This window comes from Mauremys mutica, chromosome 6 (assembly GCF_020497125.1).
Source record: "Mauremys mutica isolate MM-2020 ecotype Southern chromosome 6, ASM2049712v1, whole genome shotgun sequence".
Lineage (NCBI taxonomy): Eukaryota > Metazoa > Chordata > Testudines > Geoemydidae > Mauremys > Mauremys mutica.
In genome coordinates this window covers 116,664,397-116,677,053 of record NC_059077.1, presented here as the reverse complement: position 1 = coordinate 116,677,053, position 12,657 = coordinate 116,664,397, and the positions used below count along the sequence as shown (strand labels likewise).

At 46.7% G+C, this 12,657-nt stretch overlaps 1 long non-coding RNA gene across 3 annotated transcripts in view; it reads left to right on the top strand.

Annotated features, from left to right (window-relative positions):
• Positions 1-2,723: 2,723 nt before the first annotated feature.
• LOC123373185 overlaps positions 2,724-12,657 on the top strand; it is a 102,993-nt gene continuing 93,059 nt past the window's right edge. For 2 of the 3 annotated variants that reach the window (XR_006580602.1, XR_006580600.1), the window contains exon 1: positions 2,724-2,886. This is a non-coding gene — a long non-coding RNA (uncharacterized LOC123373185). Of the gene's footprint in view, positions 2,887-3,359; positions 3,441-12,657 lie in introns of those variants that run through there. The other variant, XR_006580601.1, reaches the window with a different exon arrangement.

Genomic DNA, 12,657 nt, shown 5'->3' with positions numbered 1-12,657 from the left:
AAACCAAAAGCAAATGCTCCTGCTGCTCACACAGCAACTTCTCCCATCAGCTCCCCTCTCAGTCTTCCCCAAAGTGAAACTTGTTCACACGCTGTCAGCAATCAAAGCCTGCAGATGAGTTGGGGAAGAGCTATCAAGCCCTGCAGCTGACCACCATGGTTGAGCAAACCACCCAGATGGGTGACCGGCTCTTAGGGTTCGCAGCAGGACTAGGCTGGTAGCTGCTCATTGCTTCTGCCTGCAGCTGTGATTATTCCAGTGCCTGCTTTGTTCCAGCCTGTTCCTGCGTGACTCCTGGTCCTAGTGCTGACTGTTGCTGCTCTGACCACTAGGCAGGAGAACGCAAGAGGAGAGGACTCCTGTCTCATACTGAGAAAGCAGGATGATCAGTGAGTTATCTTAAGTGCCTATACACAAATGCAAGAAGCCTGGAAAACAAGCAGGAAGAATTGGAAGTCTGGGCACAGTCAAGGAATTATGATGTGATTGGAATAACTGAGACTTGGTGGGATAATTCACATGACTGGAGTACTGTCATGGATGGATATAAACTGTTCAGGAAGGACAGGCAGGGCAGAAAAGGTGGGGGAGTTGCACTGTATGTAAGAGAGCAGTATGACTGCTCAGAGCTCTGGTATGAAACTGCAGAAAAACCTGAGAGTCTCTGGATTAAGTTTAGAAGTGTAAGCAACAAGGGTGATGTCGTGGTGGGAGTCTGCTACAGACCACCAGACTAGGGGGATGAGGCTTTCTTCCAGCAACTAACAGAAGTTACTAGATCGCAGGCCCTGGTTCTCATGGGAGACTTCAAATCACCCTGATATCTGCTGGGAGAGCAATACAGCGGTGCACAGACAATCCAGGAAGTTTTTGGAAAGCATAGGGGACAATTTCATGGTGCAAGTGCTAGAGGAACCAAATAGGGGCAGAGCTCTTCTTGACCTGCTGCTCACAAACCGGGAAGAAATAGTAGGGGAAGCAAAAGTGGATGGGAACCTGGGAGGCAGTGACCATGAGATGGTTGAGTTCAAGATCCTGACACAAAGAAGAAAGGGGAGCAGCAGAATACAGACCCTGGACCCTGCTACTCTGAAACCTGGACCGTGTGTTTACCTGTCCCATCCTCAGGTCTGGCCAATCACGGCTCCTACTGGCCACTGATCGCTGCTCCGGGCCAATGGGAGCTGCTAGGGGCTTTCCCTACACAAGCGGCGACCTCTGTTTGAGAAACCCTGCCTAAGGAAGTCAAAGTCTGCTTTTCTGAAGTCCAGGGTCTGTATTTTGCTGTTCTCCTTTCTTCTTTGTGTCAGGCTTCTGAACTCGACCATCTCATGGCCTGTGGGCGGAAGCTCAAGTACTCCTGATGCTTTAGTAAGTAATGCAGGGGGGCTGCAGCTAAGCTGTGGTACTAATCCAATTCTGTGTCGCTCAAGGGGTGTTTTGCCTTGTGACTGTTCTCTCTTGAGCTAGGCTACCTGGAATGTAGATAACTCAAGCTACCACTGCAGCAAAGACTAGACGTGATGTGTGTGTGTGTGTGTGGGGGGGAGAGATGGGCCACCCCAGACTTCTGCCTTCCATTTAGGAATGGCTAAATGTTCCAAGGGGACCCATCCAGAGGCGCTGCTGCAGACTCTGCCCCACAGGGCAGTGGGAGTGGGCAGGGTCCCTGGCTGCTTCTTGCTGGGACACCCATCAGTGAGGTGGCAGCATCTCCCCTGATGGCCACACTCACCATGTGTCCATGCAGCACAGGTAGGGAGGGAGGAAGCAGCAGGGTGGCAGGCTGCAAGCTGATACCCCCCCCCACTACATGGGACTGCTTCTCATTCCCTGTTGCTGGAGCCCCAGTGCTTTCCCCTTGCCTGGTTCAGGGCTGCCCAGAGGGGGGGGGCAAGAGGGGCAATTTGCCCCAGGCCCCGGGTCCTGCTGGGGCCCCCATGAGAGTTTTTGGGGCTCCTGGAGCGGGGTCCTACACTCGCTCCGGGGGGGCTGGAAAACTCTTGCGGGGCCGGGCCCAGGAGCTTCTTCCGCTCCTGGTCTTCGCCGGCGGGGAGTCCGTCCACTCCGGGGCGGAAGAACCCCTCGCCGGCGAATTACCGCCGAAGCGGGACCCGCCGCCGAAGTGCCCCGAAGACCCACGGTGGGGGCCCCCGCCGCCGAATTACCGCCGAAGACCCGGCTGCACTTTGGCAGCGGGTCCCGCTTCGGCGGTAATTCGCCGGCGGGGGGCCCCTGCCGCGGGTCTTCGGGGCACTTCGGCGGCAGGTCCCGGAACGGAAGGGCCCCCCCACCGCCGAAGACCCCAGGCTCCCGGAATCCTCTAAGCAGCCCTGGCCTGGTTTGCAGACTCTCCTGGGTGAATGCTCCGGACCTGTTTCCAGGGCAGAGGCTGCTCCCCCACTCCTAAAGCACAGCTCTGCCCTGGGGAAACTGCTCCCCTCACACAGTAATGGGGCTTACCCTGCCTGCTGTTTAGCAGCAGCAGCTTCTAAAGTGAGCCAGAGCCTGGGAATGCTCCTTGGCCCCGCCCCCCAGGGGCAGCATGCCCCACAGTTTGAAAATTTCTGTTCTAGATCTCTAGGCAATGGGTGGAGCAGTCATGTGCCTTCCCCCATCAACAGTTCTGTGTGGCCTCTGCTCACCTGTGCCTTGTTAGGCTCCCTTCTATCTGCCTCAAAGCTATATGCACCTCAGCTGAAGGGAAGAGAGCTGCAGGGAGCTAGCTGGTGGGCTTTGGTAGGAAGTTTGGGGTCAGAAAAAGCCTTCCTGTAGGTATTCTTTTACAGGTAGGCAGCTGGTGGCAGGAAGTGCTGGAGACTCTCTGCAGTGGGCAGAAACATGGATGCATTGTGAGCCTGGGAAAGGGGTATGAGACAGGCTGAGGTATGAAGTTATCCAGGGAGCTGAAGGGTATGAGGGGTCCTTAGGACAGAGGGTGTCAGTGCTGCTAACTCTGGTGAGCTTGTTGTTGTCCTGTGATTTTTAGTGCTTAATTCTTCATGTGAGATTGAATGAGACTCTCAGCTGTCATTTAAAAAAAAAGTTTTTAGCCCCCATTGTTGAGGGGGAAGAGCTTGAAAATGTGAAGTAAGTGCACCCAAAAGGCTTGGAGACCAGAAGGCAAATTAAAAAGAGCACAATTAAACTTCTGAAAATGACAAGAAGTAGCTTAAAAGTCATAAGTCAGGGGCTGGTTCATGACTTTTGGGTTCTTGGGGTGGGCAGTACTGGGAAAGTGATGGGAAACTCCCCTGATATGAACAGCAGAAGAGGTAGCGAGCCTGCTACTGAAGACCCAAAGTAAAGTTGCTGGGCCTCTGTTATAGTGGACTCTTGTGACTTAGTGAAGTCACCTCAGTGAAACAGACCCTGCTAGCAGACAGCAAGCTGACCAGAGTGGGGAAACTGAGGCAAGTGCATGTGTGAAGCCTAGGGAGGTAAGGTGTGTTTTGTGACACTATCAATACTAGGGAGAAATGATCAATGACCCTTCCACTGATAGCGCTACTCTTTAAGTAGTGCAGATTCTGTTTGTAACAAAGAATTAATCTTATGTTTTCAAATGTTCTTATCATAAGTACCTGATGCTCAAGTATCTACAGAGCTGTATAAATGTGATATCTAGAGTTTCAAAACCATCTCTGTGCTGACAAATGACAAAAGGTGGATTAACATTTAATGACAGGTTGCCATTATTTTGAATTGGTATACTTTGAAAATGCAGGCGAATCTTGACTTTGTTGTATGTTACTCTCCTAAATGCTTGTATTTATTGTACTGTAGCATGTACAGACCCCAAATGAGACTCAGGATGCATTGTGTTAGGTGCTGTGCAAACACACACAAAATAGCCCTGCTATGGCAAGTTTACAGTCCAAATAGCTAAGACAGAAAAGGATGGAAAAGGAGTCAGTGGCAAGACTAGGTATAAAACCCAGCTCTGACTTCCACTTCAGTGACCTATCCCCAAATCCTCTCCTCTTAATCCATTTCAAACATTCTAATTCACAGAAAAAGTGGATGCCCAAAGAAAGTGTTAGAGGTTAGAAAACAGAATTGATTATAGCAAATCTGGATGTAGTTTTGGCTATAGAGTCACTTCTGTGTTTCTGTAATGATACTGCTTCATATCCAGTTATGAAGTAGGCATATGGATATATGCATCTCATCCTCAAACAATCTGCTCCATAGGTGCTGGAGCTAGGGCTATGGGGGGTGCTGCAGCACCCCCTGGCTTGAAGTGGTTTCCATCAAATGCAGGGTTTACAGTTTGGTTCAATGACTCTCAGCACCCCCACTAGAAAAATTGTTCCAGCACCTCTGATCTGCTCTTATGATTGCCTGCATATTATGAGTTGGTGACCAGTCAATGGAAGTCTTAGTTACTTGTTCTAATTATTATTTATTTATTTATTTTAAAGAGAATGTCAAGCTAACAGGGACCACTCCCACTGTGGTTAATAACCTATTATAATCCATCATATTCCTCATTTTGAAGAATATTTTTTCTGGATTCTAGTAGATAGGATTGGGGTTTTTTTCAGCTCTGTATAACATTGTGCACAGGTGAGGAAGAAAGGGAAACCTGTCTGCCAAAAGGGGAAACAAAATCAAAGCACTAGGACAGTTTCTGCATTTGGTTACACCTGTGAAAAGACACAATTTCAATGAAGTGTCTCTGGGTTTACACCACTGTGAGTAAAGGTGAACTTGGCTGTCCCTTGAGGAGAAGCCCTATAGAACTTAAGAGGGATAAAGCCAATAGTTCTCTATGGAAATGTAGTAGGGTTCCATGGAAATTACTCTTAAAAAGTATAGATTTTAAGGATAGCAATCTCTCCTATCCCTCCTACAAAGGCACGAGTCAAAACCTACAGAAAGTAATGTCTAAATTCAGAGGCATAATTCAAATGATAAAAAGGCCGCACATTTTTTATGGAACTCTTACAGGGTGGGAAAGGGTTAGTTTTTTAAGGAGTTCAGTCTTTCAAGGTGCTGAACTCTGGCCCCAGTCCTATAAAACTGGATCACTCATGGCATATGCTTAAGTACATTATGTAATAGCGAAGGACTTAAGCCTAGGCTTAAAGTTCAGTGCAGGCCCAAGTGCTTTGCATGACTGGGGCCATAGTGCTCAGCACTTTGTAGGACTCAGCCCTTATGAACTGATCCGAAGTCTACTGGGGTCCATGAATCTTTCTTCACTGATTCCAGTGGACTTCAGATCATGCCTTAATGCAGCCTAAGGCTACGTCTACACTACGGGACTATTCTGAATTTGCATAAACTGGTTTTGTAAAACAGATTGTATAAAATCGAGTGCGCGCGGCCACACTAAACACATTAAATCGGTGGTGTGCGTCCACGGTCCGAGGCTAGCGTCGACTTCTGGAGCGTTGCACTGTGGGTAGCTATTCCGGTAGCTATCCCATAGTTCCCGCAGCCTCCCCCGCCCCTTGGAATTTCCGGGTTGAGATCCCAGTGCCTGATGGGGCAAAAATCATTGTCGCGGGTGGTTCTGGGTAAATGTCGTCAGTCACTCCTTCCTCTGGGAAAGCAACGGCAGACAAGCATTTCGTGGCTTTTTTCCCTGGATTGCCCTGGCAGATGCCATAGCATGGCAATCATGGAGCCTGTTTTGCCTTTTGTGACTGTCACCGTATGTGTACTAGATGCCGCTGACAGAGGCGATTCAGCAGCGCTACACAGCAGCATGCTTTTGCTTTTGCATGACAGCAGAGATGGTTACCAGCCATACTGTACCATCTACCAATCCATAAATTGGTAAAAAGATGATCATGGTTACCAGTCCTTTTGCACTGCACCATCTGTTGCTGTCATAAGTGCCCCTGGCTGAGATCAGCCAGGGGTGCAAAAGCCAAAATTGGGAATGACTCCCTGAGTCAATCCCTCCTTTTTGGTATCTAAAAATAGAATCAGTCCTGTCTAGAATTTGGGCAAGTGTACTAGAGAACCACTGTATCATAGAACCAGAGAGCACAGCTGCTCTGTGTCAGATCCAGCAGAAATTATGAGCTGTATGCTATTCACAGGGGGTGCTCCTGCAACAACCCCACCTGTTGATTCCATTCTTCCCCCAGCCTTCCTGGGCTACTGTAGCATTGTCCCCCCACTTGTGTGATGAAGTAATAAAGAATGCAGGAATAAGACACAGTGACTTGTTAGTGAGAAATGAGTGGAAGGCAGCCTCCAGCTGCTATGATAGTCCAGACAGGACAGTAAGGAGTGTGGAGGAGAGGAGCCCAGCATCCCTCTGCTAGTCCAGGGGCAATTGAATTTTTCTTTACACATGAAGGGTGGGGGCTGATGGAGCTCAGCCCCCTGTTGCTATGATGACGATGGTTACCAGCCATACTATACCATCTAGCAGGAAAAATTAGGACCAGGCGCCCTTGATTGACCTTGCCGATGCTAGTCGGCATGGTTACCAGTCCTTTTGCACTGCCCCATGTGCCAATAGGCTGATGATGAGGACGGGTACCAGTCGTTTTGTACCATCAGCCACCCATGGCGGGTGGGGGGAGCAAGGATATTGGCATTGAGTGCTGCAGCATCGTGTCTATCTGCAGCATTCAGTAAAGATAGGGTGACATGTAAAAGAGTCAAGAGAGGATTGTTTTCCCTTTCACTTCTGGGGGCGAGTGGGGGGGTGCGTAAATTGCCTAGCTATGCCCTGACCCACCGCGGACACTGTGTTTGACCCTAGAAGTATTTGGAGCTCAGCCAAGAATGCAAATACTTTTCGGAGACTGCAGGAACTGTGGGATAGCTTGAGTCCTCCAGTCCATGAGTGTCCATTTGATTCTTTGGCTTTCCGTTATGCTTGTCACGCAGCAGTGCGCTGAGCCCCTGCTATGGCGTCTGTCTGGAGATTTTTAAAAAATGATTTTGAATTTCGTCTTCTGTAACGGAGCGCTGATAGAACAGATTTGCCTGCCCTTACAGCGATCACATCTGCATGGTCCATGCGGGAGCTCTTTCTTTATTTTGATTTTTAACTGCATCGCCACACGTGCTGATCGGAGCTCCAGGCTGGGCAAACAGGAAATATTCAAAAGTTCGCGGGGCTTTTCCTGTCTACCTGGCCACTGCATCCGAGTTCAGATTGCTGTCCAGAGCGGTCAGTGGTGCACTGTGGGATACTGCCCGGAGGCCAATACCGTCGATCTGCGGCCACACTAACCCCAATCCGATATGGTAATACCGATATTAGCGCTACTCCTCTCGTTAGGGAGGAGTACAGAAACCGGTTTAAAGAGCCCTTTATACCGATATAAAGGGCCTCTCAGTGTGGACGGGTGTGGCGTTAAATCGGTTTTATGCTCCTAAAACCGGTTTAAACGCGTAGTGTAGACCAGGCTTAACATTGTCAATGGGACTGTTTGTGTTTTAAAGTTAAGCATGTGTTTAGGTCCTCTGTGGAATGAGGGCCTAACAGCATTATGTATATGGTGGGGTTTTTAAATACAAAAGTGTTTTTTTGTCTCCAATGGTGTCCATAATCCATTTGCATTTCCAGTTCTGCTTTCCCTCTCCCACCTAGTTTAACTTTCACTCTCTGAACTGTGGTACACTTCAAATGTGAGTGCAGCATTTCAGAGATTTAGTCACTTCCAAATAATAGAGGAAAATCTGCCAACTTTCATAGAATGTAGGTAGGGGATGGTATTCCCATTCTATATGCATGAATTATTGGTGACAAGTTAGAAGTATAACATGCTGGCAGAATCTGTTTAAATTAAGTAAGAAATTTTACTGGCATCATTTTTTTTCCAAATAAATGTCATTAGTGTTTTATGTTCAATTAACTTCAGCAAAATATCGGGAATACTTTTTAGTATTTTCTCAGCAATGGATATATTAATGGACTTTGGAGAATTATTCATATCTGGTTCAGAATTGAGTTTAGGGTAACAGACAGATTTCAGGTTTGAGCCTGAATTAAGACTAGGTTTTTGGGTTAAGGGTTCAATAAGGAATCTTTCCTTTAACCTTTAAGGGCTTTGAATTGGACTGTGAGATCCCATCTGCTGTTTTGGCCCCAAAATGAGAAATTTATGAACTTATTGAAAGATATTTGTCCTCAAGAATGGTGGGATGTTCTTAAGAAGGCGAACAGTTAATCTTGTGACATTTCAGCCCCCAAATGGTGGCTGTATCCAAAACAGAATTTGCTTTAGTCCTATTTAGAATCTTTCTGGTTTTGATCAGGAACAAAAAATATTACCTGATTCTAGTCCAAACCATCCTCCTTTTTACCTCAGTGAGGATATTGAAGGGGTGTGGAATCCATCTCTAATTTTTTTTTGGAAGGTGATATGAGCTAATTTTCTGGTTTTGTTTGCTGTAACCTCCTGGAACTGGTGCTTATCCACTCATAACTTTTATCTTGGTATGTTTTTCCCAACAGTATGGTTTTTTTTTCTCTGAAAACAAACACACACAACCCCTTTGCATCTTGGAAAAGCTCTGGGATTAAAAATAAGAAGGCTGGTATCTTGCATTTCAAACATGCAGAAAACAATCAAAAGGTTAAAAACCCCAGGAACAGACAACAAAAAAGAGATTGTATAAACAAATGTGAACAGTCAAGATCAAAACATATCTTCATATAAAAGCCACTCATAAAGATGTAACATCTCATCTGCAGACAATATACTGGGCATGACCCATTGCCTTTACATCGAAATTGCCTCATTTCTACAAATGGAATACAGCTTAAAGTAGATAATACAGGAACAATAGTGGAACATGTCAAAGCATTAGATGAGAAACACACTCCCACTGCTTCTCACCTCTTGTAAGGAGTGATAAAGTGCATAATTAAATAGAAATCCTTGCAATTAGCAATTCCTGCACAAAGTAACTACACTTACGTAGTAACTGTTAATTGAATGAGTGAATTCGTGATGCTTGATCTCCTAGGAGCTGATTTAAAAACTCTTTTGTTTTTCTGTTTTAATTGAAAAAGATGGTGTGTCCAGTGGTGATCCCTGCACTTCTTGTATCTATTTCTTAGAATCTGGTTTTATACAATGTGTACAGTAGTTTTCTGACTTACCAAGATTGTTTGCTCACACTCTGCTCAAATTCATTTGCTTTGGTGATAGTGGTTTTAAAACAGAGAAATTCTAGTGGTGGGGGGCTGGGGGAAGAAGACCCATTAGGTCACCCAATCAGCTCCAAGTCAGTACAAACGCCTTTGTTGGCCACCTTGTCAGCCATTAAAGGCTGAATCCTGTAACCCTTGCTCAGCATAGCAGACATCAGGAGTCAAAAGTGGCTCAAGCCACCTTTCCATCTCACTGGATCCAGGAATGCACAGAGACTGAACCATCCCCTAATTCAAGTTACAGAAGTCTTCAGGCGACTGAGGCTATTGCCAGCTGGAATGGTCCCTCAGGGACCAAAGTGCCAGCTGAGGCTCACCAGGACACATTGTGCTGTACAGTCCTGTCCTGACGTACCTAGACCCCCTCCCCTACCCCATGGCACTAGATATGTCTCCTTGCCTGCTGCATAGCCAGCTTTATACCAGCTCCCCACACAGGGGGAATATTCATCTACTCACTTAAGGCTTATGTAAGGTTCCTGCGTGTGAAGGTAGGTGAGATCTGGTTCAACACATTCAGAATTCAAGTTGTTTGCTATGGTTTAGTGATGGGGCTGCTTATATGGCTTCAGCCAGGCAGCAGAGTTGCTTTAATCAGGAGGAGGGCTGCAAAAAAGCTACTAAGCCTCTGAAACTCTCAGAAGTAGAATCATAAAGAAAAGTCTCAAGTTAAATGGATTAGGGATTTTTTTGGAATATCTTGTGCCCTTAAACTTGAGGGGAAAACAAATATTAGTCTGCATGGGGTCTGCTTGCACTGTGCCGTTCTCAGGGTATGTCTACACTACCCGCCAGATCGGCACGTAGCGATCAGTTTATCGGGGATCGATATATCGCGTCTCATCTAGACACGGTATACAGATCCCCGAATGCGCTCCTGTCGACTCTGGAACTGCACCAGGGCGAGCGGTGGTAGCGGAGTCAACAGGGGAAGCCGCAGCCGTCGATCCCGTGCCGTGAGGACGGGAGGTAAGTCGAAATAAGATACTTTGACTTCAGCTACGCTATTCACGTAGCTGAAGTTGCGTATCTTACATCGACCCCGCCCCCTAGTGTAGACCAGGCCTTAGTGCAGAAAAGACTGCCATTGCAATGATCCAAGTGCACCATAGCTCTCTTTACAGGTAGAAAGGTAGATATCTTTGAGGTGAAAACTCCTGTATAGACAAGTGACTCTGAAAATAGCTTCTTGTGAACATACACTTCCATCAGCTGCCCTTGTTGTCTTGATGGCCCCATCCTATGTGGTGCTGGTTCCTGGAAGAGGATGAGCAACTTCTGCTCCTACTCACTAGACCTGTCCAGAACCTTGAAGGATTGGCTCCTACATGCCTCTGCTTCAGTTAATATTCTTGGCAGTGACTCTTGTGCGATGAGAATGCACCCCCCAAAGTTATGCTGGAGAAGAGACTTGGTATACCTGGAGAAAGAAACCTTGAGCCTCCCCCCCCGCGCGCGCTCTCTCTCTCTCTCTCTATCTATATATCTATATCTATATCTATATATATATATATATATATATATATATATATATATACACACACACACACACACCTTGTTCACTATACTTCCTCTAAAACCACATACTTAAATTATAGCCAACTATTAGCATGACACCTGAGTCTCTCAAGACATACTTGTATTGTTTGCTGGCCCTCTGGATTATGAGGTTTTTATGGCTGTGCTTGTTGCATACAGACCCATGGGCAATTATCCATTATCAGTTATAATGGGCATTTGCCCTTCTTTATAATTAATGTAGGGAAAACTCCATATTTAACACCCAGGGGCCAGATCATTGGCTGCTCTAGCTCGGTTTGCTCCAAGAGAGCTACTCCAGTTTACACAGCTGAATGAGTATAGATAGCCTTCATACTAAATGGCTGTTGCCTGCTCAAGAGATAATTAAATATCTCTAATGATCCGCACCTTCAGAAGGTGTTATGGCACATTGTCAATTGAGCTACTGTTTCAGGCATGATACCAACATACAGCCCACTGCTGCTTTTGAAGAGCTTACAGGCTCACAACCCTTTGTGAGGGAGGAAAGTACTGTTACCCCCAGCCTTCTAAATGGAGGCACAGATGACTTAACTGATTTGCTCAAAGCCACCGAGGCAGTGGGTGTGAGAGCTGGGATTAGAACTCTGAGTTCCTGATTTCCAGTCCTGTTCTCCAGGTGGCTGAATAGCCAGGGTTCCCTCCCAAAGCAATGGGGATAGGAAAATACTAGAGCTGCTCAACAGAGGGGGAAAATGGTGATGTTTTCCCCCATCTTTTATTGATTAAACTCTCTACCACCTCTGTAAAATACCAGTCATCTCCAACCCCAGACCCTTTTCCCCCAAAACCAGTCGTCTTGCAGAGGTGTAGACTCTTTTATAACTCACTAAGCTTGGATTCCAAAGGATCCAGGGCCTAAGACACCAAACACTTGTGCATGAGAGTAGTATCGGCGTAGTTACTCAGAAAATGCTAGGGGAAGCATAGTAGCACATGAAGTACAATTTTGTACTAATGTCTATTGCATAGATTCCCTTCCCAGTATGTCACCATAAGCCACTATCAAGAAGCAGCATAGCACATTTCAGGTGTGCTGCACATTTGGACTGTAAGTTTAAAAAAAACCCAAAGCATGTCTATGTATTAGGGGTGCTAGAACAGATGTCACTTCTGTACTGAGTTGAAATAAACAGGAAAACATAACCCCAAGAAAAGACAGTAAAAGCCAGAAACAATGAACCCAAGGTTGAGAGAGAGGCCACTTCCAAGTAGCTATTGAGTGGAAGCAAACACAGGGCTGGGCCCTCAGTGTCCATTCCAATGCAGCCTGTCATTTGGTCATGACCATCACTTAAGTGATAAACCCTTTACCAGGGAGTACTCTCCTTCCCTTTTTGTTCTCTCAATAGGGAATAAGATAGCTAATCTGAAAAAAGGGATGTTTCCTTAGGCCTAGGGTGACCATATTTTGCTATGCTGAATACGGGACACCTGGTAAAATTACTTGTATTCGAGCGAGTTCAATGGCAATCAATAAGAACGATGCAGTACAAACATTGACAAAGCCCTGGCTGGGATGATTTAGTTGGGGTTGGTCCTGCTTTGAGCAGGGGTTGGATTAGATGCCTCCTGAGGTCCCTTCCAACCCTAATCTTCTACTATTCAAATTAACATCAAGTTGACTGAGCCCCTGTTAAAAAGAAATACTGCATAGTTGGATTCTTTTTATTTACCTTCTTGTCTTTAAGGCTTTAGGGTTCACATGGGGAGAGGTCACACCCACACCCACCCACTTCTCCCCCCACGGTGTGGCGGAGTTACTGACGGACCTGACCCTTCCTGCCTGGCACTTTCTGCTCTCCATGCCTGGCTGGGTCCCTGGGACAGAGCCGCCTCTCCTGGTACCTGGCACTGCATCTTCCTGAGGCAACATGGGGGGGCCATTTAAGGTCACATGTTCCCCCACCTGCCCAGATTTCTGCCAGGGTTCGTACCATATGTGGCCGGCAGCAGCCTTT